The following is an 8,297-nucleotide window of genomic DNA, read 5'->3' on the forward strand; positions in this document are numbered from 1 at the left end:
GAATCTGGTTTTCTTTTTCTTTTTGATCTACCTCTACAAACCAATATTTTGTCTTATTCTCGGGCATAGTGAATTGAAATGAGTTTCCATTGTTTAATTGGCTTTTTTGTTAATTTCTTAAGTGATCTTTTTACATAGGAAAGAAGAGGTGTTGGCTCTGTATGAACATGTTTTGAATATATGGTATTACTAAGAATTTCACAATCTACAAAATGCTACTTGCCTTTTGGTTAGTTTTGGGATTTTTTTTTTTTTTTAACACGTCAGTTGTGGGAGTATTGAACATACTGATACCCATTTTGTTCGTATCCTGTCTTTGAAGTAAGTTGGACATATTTATAGAACTTCATTTTAAAGATTTTATAGTGCTTGATTACATTTTTGCCTTTTCTGGAAATACTGTATCAAAACATTTTTCTAATACTTCGTTCAGTCATACAAGATAGTAGGAAACTAAGAAGAAATGATTTACACAGATTCAGTTGACAATGCACTAAACTTTTTTTACTGTTACTGATCTGAGGAGGAGCATTTGCGGCACAGTGGTTAAGCAACTTCAGTAGCTGCTTAACTACACGGTTAACTGTTGTTTGACTACACCATCCTTTCTATGGGGGGGGAGCTGTGATAGTCTGCCTCCACAAAGATTCACAGCCAGGGAACCTATTTGAAGCACTTTTGCTCTATCAGGTTGCTGTGGGTCACAGTTGACAGCAATATGTTTTTTTATCATGTCAGAATAAAGTGTTCTCTGCCATAGATGATTTTCCTAATTTTTTGTTTTGTTTTCAAAATCTATTTTTAAAGACAAATTTTAAGGGTACAGAATTTTGAAAGTGCTTAAAGGACTCCAACAGCTGCCTCAAATAAAACTTTCGTAATCTATATATGGCTACATTCTACATAAGTGATACTTTATCCAAAGATGAAGACTATCCCTATTTTTAACAGGTAGAATAAATATACCTTTGTCAATTTTCTGGAAGCTTTAATTGGGGGGGCGGGGTTGAACTTTATTTTTTAAAGTGGACATTTATGTTATTACTGGATAATAATATACAAAGTTTAAAGAATTCAATGAGTGCTATTTATATGTCCACTATTTAATATTCTACTCCACAGTAATAAGTAATTAAACAATTTTGCCATCATTACCTCCAGCCACACTTTTACAAATATTGTCTTAACATTTTAGCACATAGGAGAAATTTTATGTAATAACTATCATTTTGGACTTAGCATCTAAATTTGTATTAAAACACTGTGTCTGATTACCTTAAGATAATGACACTTTCACTAATTTATTTGCTGGTCTTTGGTACATTATTTGTTCTTCAGACATAACTGGGAAGCCGGATACTCTCCTGCCATAATTATCAAATAGATGACATTCTGTTTCCTGGACAATTTTGCAAACTTTGAGGAGGGTTTCCTAACCTTTGGGTGTATGTTTTGAGATAGGATCCACCAAACAGCTCTTCGAAATGATTTCTTCATTCATCAGTAGCTGTGATGATTCTCATCCCTAACACTATAGGTTAGTTTTTTAAATATATAAATATGAATCTTTATTGCTAGAAATAAAATGCCTCTATCAAGGAATGCTATTATTAATCATTGTAATAATATTCTCAAGTATAATTTTTTAAGTTCATGGATGTAGCAAATTAAAAACCCAAGCCACTTATTTTATATGGTCATGGCTCATCTTTTTATTAATACAACTTAGTCTTGTGAAGTTGCTTGTATCTTTTTTTTTGCCACTATTTCTGTATTAACCTTAAAACCATATGGCAGAGGAAACAAATTTTTAATTCTGTTAATCCTTCTTGATCTTAGTGGCTGGGCCAGAGTAATAGTTTTTAAAAAACTATGTAAACAGGTTTATATAACATTTCAAACTTTTCTGTGTAGTTGTTAGTCTTGAAATAAAAAATGCATCAATGGCACTTTATCCTTTCAGAATAAAATGAGGATTTTAACCTTAAATGTTACTTTGGTTGTAGATAGTCCCAGATTAGAGGAGATTTAGAATTATGACAACAGGTTCTTTTAGTAGTTGTACTTTTCCCTTTGTAGGGATGATACGAATGTCTTTATATGTGAAAACTAAGCAGTGCTGATAAAAGCATTTTCCATGAACTTTAAGCTGTTAGAAAATAGTACTTTGGTATCTTCCCCTCCTCACCCCACCTCTCGAGAATTCGAGTGGAGTTGATAACAAAACCAGAAAAAAATGGATGCCCGGCAGTCAAGTCAGTTTAGAACTTGCAAGCTGGTTTCCTTGTTTAACTGTTTCAATTGTTGGTAGTTTCATTGAATCTGTCTTATCAAGATTGAAAGTGTTTCTCCACATTCTATCCCACCCCCAAAAAGTGTTGGGGAAACTGACCTACCTTCAGTTTGTAGTTAATGCATATAAGGCCAAATTTTAACCTGGTGTTTATTATTAATCAAATGCTTTAATAAATTCAGGAAGCCAAGAGCTCTTAAATGCTGAAGAGACTAAATTTTATGTTAAATTGCATTGTCATCTTAGCAAAAGTTAATGCATATAATTAATTATATTAATTAATGCAAAGATGATCTGATTTTGTTACCTATATAAAAATTCATACACCACTTTGGAGGCTTAAAGTTAATATCAGAAGGCTCTCCTTAGCCCAACAGTTACCAAACAAAATAATATTAAATGTTTCCTCAAAAAAGTGTTAATTTGTATACATAAATTGGAGTTAAGTAGGAAAGCTAGCTCTTTAGTAATATGTGAGTCACAAGTTATTTGGGGATTTGCCACTAGAGGGCAACAATTAAGTCTTGAACGTGTATTTTTAAGAAGGTGTAGTAAGTAGGGTTGGGGTGCTTTGGTTTTTGTGTTTTGGGGTTTTTTTTTCTGTGCTTGACCAGTTTTACTAAAACTGACACCAACGGGGAAGTCCAAAGTGAGTTTGTTTCCAAATGAAATCACTCTTCAAAATGATGTTGAAAGGCTTAAGAGCGAGCCTGATGATAAGGAAAACTCAGGCCAACTGAACCTGAAAGTCCTGGCATACTGGAGAAGCAGCAAAACAAGCAGAAGAGGGTTCTGAGGTTTCATTTCTAAGTCCTAGACTTTCTCTGCCCACTGTGTGCCATGTAAAGGAGCGCTGGGAGTGGAGTGTGGTGTTTGGGACTGCTAACTAAAAAGCAGTTTAATCAAGCAACTGCTCAAGGCAGGCAGCTCCCATACAGCCTTGGAAAATCGATGTGCTAAGATTGCTAGCACTCAAATGGATTTGACTTAACGAGTAGTGCATATACGCCTTATTAGCAATTCTGCTCCGTTTATAAGAAGTTCTGCTGGGATGATGGGTAGACCAAAGGCAGTTCAAATCCACAAGAGAAAGATGGGTAATCCTGTGTGAGTGACAGCTTCAGAAAACCTGCTGGAGGGTCAGCTATGAGTGGGTTACGTCTCTGATGACAGTGACTGACTCCATTTACAACTAGGATCTTCATGTGCATTTGCTGATTTAACTATGTGACATTCTTAGGAAAGTCAAAAGGGGGGACATGGGAAGCGTATTGACATCATAAAAAATGGGATCTTAAATGAGATCTTGCAAAAAAGAATTCTTTATATTTTGGTTTATTCCCCCCACCCTGGGCTTATGACATATATAAAAAAAATGTAACCATGTATGCAATTTAATGTCTTGTTTCTACACTTACAGTATCTTGAATGTTTTCCCACATCAATTATTTCTGTAAGCTAGATTTTGCAAGCTAATGTCTGCATAGTGTAACATTTATGAATGTACCATATTTTTAAGCAATTTTTGTCAAGTCTGATTTTGTTTTCATTTTTGCTAATATAAGTATTGACTTAATGAACATATTTATATAGCAACCAGTGTATAAAATTATGAAGCTATATTACTATAATTACTATTTAAATTTACTATATTAAAAATATGGTTCTATTTAAGATCTGGTACATATTGTCTAATTTTCCTCCCCAAAATAGATTTTTCCTTCAGAAAAATAAGTTACCTGTGATGAGACGGATTGATACAGTAACTGGGACAGTGGGAGTAAGTGTGTCAGAGCCAGTGTGGCTCAGGACAGGGCAGGCTTCAGATCTGTTGTACATAGGGTCACTATTGAGTCGCAGGTGACTCGACAGCACGTAACAAAATAACATCTATACACTCAGTTTCTCAATACAAGTTCCATGTTTTTAACTAATTGAGAAAGTAATAAAATTGTAACCCAGTTTACATTTCTGATGAAATAATTTCTGTGGTTTGAATACAAAGTCTTTATCAGACATAGCTTTTTATATGTATGTACTCCTACTTTGAGACTTGTCTTTTCATTCTATTAGTGTGTTTTGAAGAGCAGGTTTTTTAAATGCAGTTTCCTTAATGGATTATACTTTTGGTGTTATGCCTAAGAAATCTTTGCCTAATACAAGACTATATAAAACTTTGAAATTTAAGAGTTTTGATTTATCTTTTCCATAAGGTAGAAATAAAAACTGGAAGTACATTGGTTTTTAATAAGAATAGTCAATTCAAGCTCTAGTGGTTAAATGCCCATCCACTAACTTAGAGCTGCTTGTTCCAAATTCACTGACCCCTATGGGAGCTGCTGCTAGAGATCCTGTAAATATGTATTGTTGTTAGGTGCCATGAAGTTTGCTCCAATTTGTGACCTCTGGTAGTCTAGTGGGTAAGAAGTTGTGCTGCCAACCCAAAGGCAGGCTGCTCAAATACACCACCTGACCTGAGGGAGGAAAATTACTTCTCGCGATTACAACCTCTGAAAACACGGAGGATCAATTATGAGTCAGTTCAGACTCAGTGATACCTAACAATGTACAACAGAATGAAAAATTGCACCATCACAATTGCTGTATTTTAAGCCCACCGTCTCAGTCACTATGCCGTTCCATTTTGTTGAGCATCTTTTTTTGCTGATCAATCACCAAGCAGGTCAAAGACTGTAGTCTTCAATATGGATTGAAGCTCAACATCTAGAAGACAAAGATTCTCTCTACTGGGCTAATTGGCAGCATCATGATAGATGGAGAAGAGACTGAGGTTGTTAAGTTACGGCTTGCTCAGCTCCCCAATGTACATTTTTGGCACCAGCAGTCAGGAAGTTAAAGGCAAATTGCATTAGATGAATCTGTTGTCAGGGACCTTTCCAGAGTACTGAGAAGCAACAGTGTCAGTCTAGAGACTTAAGGTGGGCCTGATCCAGTCCATGGTCTTCGCAATTATTTGCTATGTATCAGAGCTGGATAATGACTAAGGACGATAGAAGAATTGATGCCTTTGAGTTGGGTTGCTGGAGAAGAGTCTTGAACATGCCATGGACCTCCAAGAAAACAAATAGGTCTGTCTGGGAGAGGGTGAAACCAAGTTTCTCCTTGGAGGCTAGGAATTTAAACCTCAGTCTCAAATATTTTGTGCATGTGGTTAGGAAAGACCAATCCTTGGAGAAGGACATCATGCTCAAAAGTTGGAGGGACAGCACAGGAGCGGAAGATCCCAGATGAGATGGACTGCTAACAGTAAGTAGGGCAATGGGGGTTGGTGTGTTATTGTCAGTAAGACTGGCTCAGGATAGGGCAAGCTTCAGAGCTTTTGTATACAGGGTTGCTATGAGTCACAGGTGACTTGATGGCACAAAACAACAACATCAACAAGCATAGTGTTTCCCATGGACTGGGCCCTCCTGATAATCTATTACATGAGATGATGTCACGACATCCTTGCTTCAAAGGAGCTTCTTCATTGTACTTTTTCCAAAACTAATTAGTTTATTGACAGGCCATGGTGTAGTCTGTATTCTGCACCAACACCATAATTCAAAAGCAACGAGTCTTTGGTCTTTATTTATTGCAAACTATAAAGATTACAACTTAGAAAGCTTTATAGGGCTGTTCTGTCACATGAAATTGCTGAGTAACTTGCTGACACCTAACAAGACCCAATTGTCTCATACTATTTATTTCTAAAAAGGGAGGGGGTTCCTGGGTTGAATTGCCTTAGTGCTATTATAGGGGGGGGGAAGAGAAATAGATATAGATAGAAGACTCTTTGAGCTTAAGTGAGTTCTGTGTCTACTTTTATAATACCATATTGTCTTGATTAACTTTATCCTGAACTTGAGCAATTCTATTTTCATTTTCAAAACTGTTTAGCTTTTCTAGTTTCCTTGCCTTTTTAATACATTTTACAAACAGCTTGTAAATTATAATAAATTATAAAAGGTAAACATACTTAGATTTATATGATAGTCAACGTTCCTTGATCTACGGAATCAATGATTTCTTAATATTTGCCATTTAGTCCATAAATAGTGCATTTCACTCCATTTTATGTAGGTCTTTTTGCTGCTTCAGTGTTTTGTCATTTTTAGCATAAAACCTTACATGTATTTTTAACATGGTTTTAGTGCTATTGTAAATGGTAATTTAAGAGATTTTACTTTTTAAGTTCATTGGTAATATATATAAAATGTTCATTTTTATATATTGACCTTGTTGTATTCTGACATCTTTCTAAATTATATAACTTTAAAAACAAAACAAAACAAAACAAAAACAACCTCATGGTTCGAATCCACCAGATGGATCCACCTGCTGGAGAAGGAGGGGCAGTCTCCTCCTGTACCAGTCAGATCTGATTTGACTGTGCACACACAACAAATAACTAATAATAATAATAAAATTTGTGTCTAGGCATGCTGCAGTAATATTGTCAGTTTGGGCCCAGACACTTCCAATTAAGTGAATATAGCAATATTCACAGGAATTTGTAGGGAGCACTGGTGGCTTTATGGTAAGGAATTGCACTGTCAACCCAAAAGAGCAGTTTGAATCCACCAGCTGCTTTATAGAAGAAATATAGGCAGTCTCCTCCCATGTGATTTACTGCCTCTGAAAAGCTGCTGGCAGGTCAGCTGTGGGTCAGTTCTCACTTCATGGCACACAACAACCACAGTGCATATTAAAGATAAGTTTGTACTGTATTATAGTACTAGTATAAGCTATGAGAAAGTCTTAATACAAGAAGATGGCTACCCTGTGCACAATGGAATAAAACACTGTGAGGTTCTTGTCAGCTGGGCTTGGGTGGTTGTGATACATAGGGTGTTCACAGCACAATCGCTTGGCCTTTTCTCTCGTTTATCTGAGGCTGGAAGCTCTGCTGACATCTCACACCGCCCTGTACTGATGATAGATGGGGACTGTGCATGGGGCACATTGCAGGAACTGAGCAATGTTTTGCATCAGTTCATACTCATGGCCATGAAGTTGGAACTGACACCTATCTGACCCTCCATTGGATTTTCTGAGGCCGTAAATTGCATAAGAGGAGGTTGTTCATAATTAGCTGTCACAGCTTCTTGGTATTGTTTGACAATTTTCCCACTCTATTGCGGTTTTTTGGTTTGTTGGTTTGTATGTTTGTTTGTTTGATTTTAAATGGGAACAAATATGCATCTCCTAGTGAGACGGCCAAGTAGTGTCTTCCATATTTCACTGCATAACCTAGTGAGCACACACCTCAACTGGTACTCCCATCACTTGCTAGGTCTTACTTTTTGCCAATGCTTTTAATGCAGCTTTAACCTCTTCCTTTATTATCATTGGTCCTGATCATATGCTGCTTCCTGAAATGGTTTGGTTTCAACCAGTTCCTTTTGATTCGGTCACTCTTTGTATTCTTTCCATCTCCTTTTGGTGCCTCCTACATCACTCAAGATTCTGCCCATAGAATCCTGTGGTATTGCCACTTGAGTCTTGAATTTGTCAGTTATTTCTGTTTCAGAAATGAGTGTGTTCTTTCTTGGTTTGCTATATTCAGCTTTATACACATTTTGTTTAAAAACTTTTACTTTTTCTTCTCCAGTTGCCTTTGAAATCATCTCTTTAATTCCTTTGTTTGGCTTCTTTATATTCCACAGCAAGGTCCAGAATCTTTTTTGATATCTGTTTTGGTTTTTTCTTTCCTGTCTTTATAATATCTTTTGCTTTCTTCATGTATGATTTTCTTGATGTCATCCTACATCTCATCTGGTCTTCGGTCTTTAGTTAAATGCATTAAATATATTCTTGAGATAGTGTTTACCCTCAGCTGGGAGAGACTGAAGGTCATATTTTGGTTTTGGGGACTTGTTTTCATTTTCTTCAACTTCAGTTTGACTTTGCATATGAGTAATAGTCTATTCCAGAGTCTGTTCTGGCCTTGTTCTGACTGTTAATATTGTGTTTCTCCATTGACTGCACAGATGTGTTGTTG

Source organism: Elephantulus edwardii, unplaced genomic scaffold, assembly GCF_000299155.1.
Source record: "Elephantulus edwardii isolate Elephantulus edwardi_28Jun2011 unplaced genomic scaffold, EleEdw1.0 scaffold00038, whole genome shotgun sequence".
Lineage (NCBI taxonomy): Eukaryota > Metazoa > Chordata > Mammalia > Macroscelidea > Macroscelididae > Elephantulus > Elephantulus edwardii.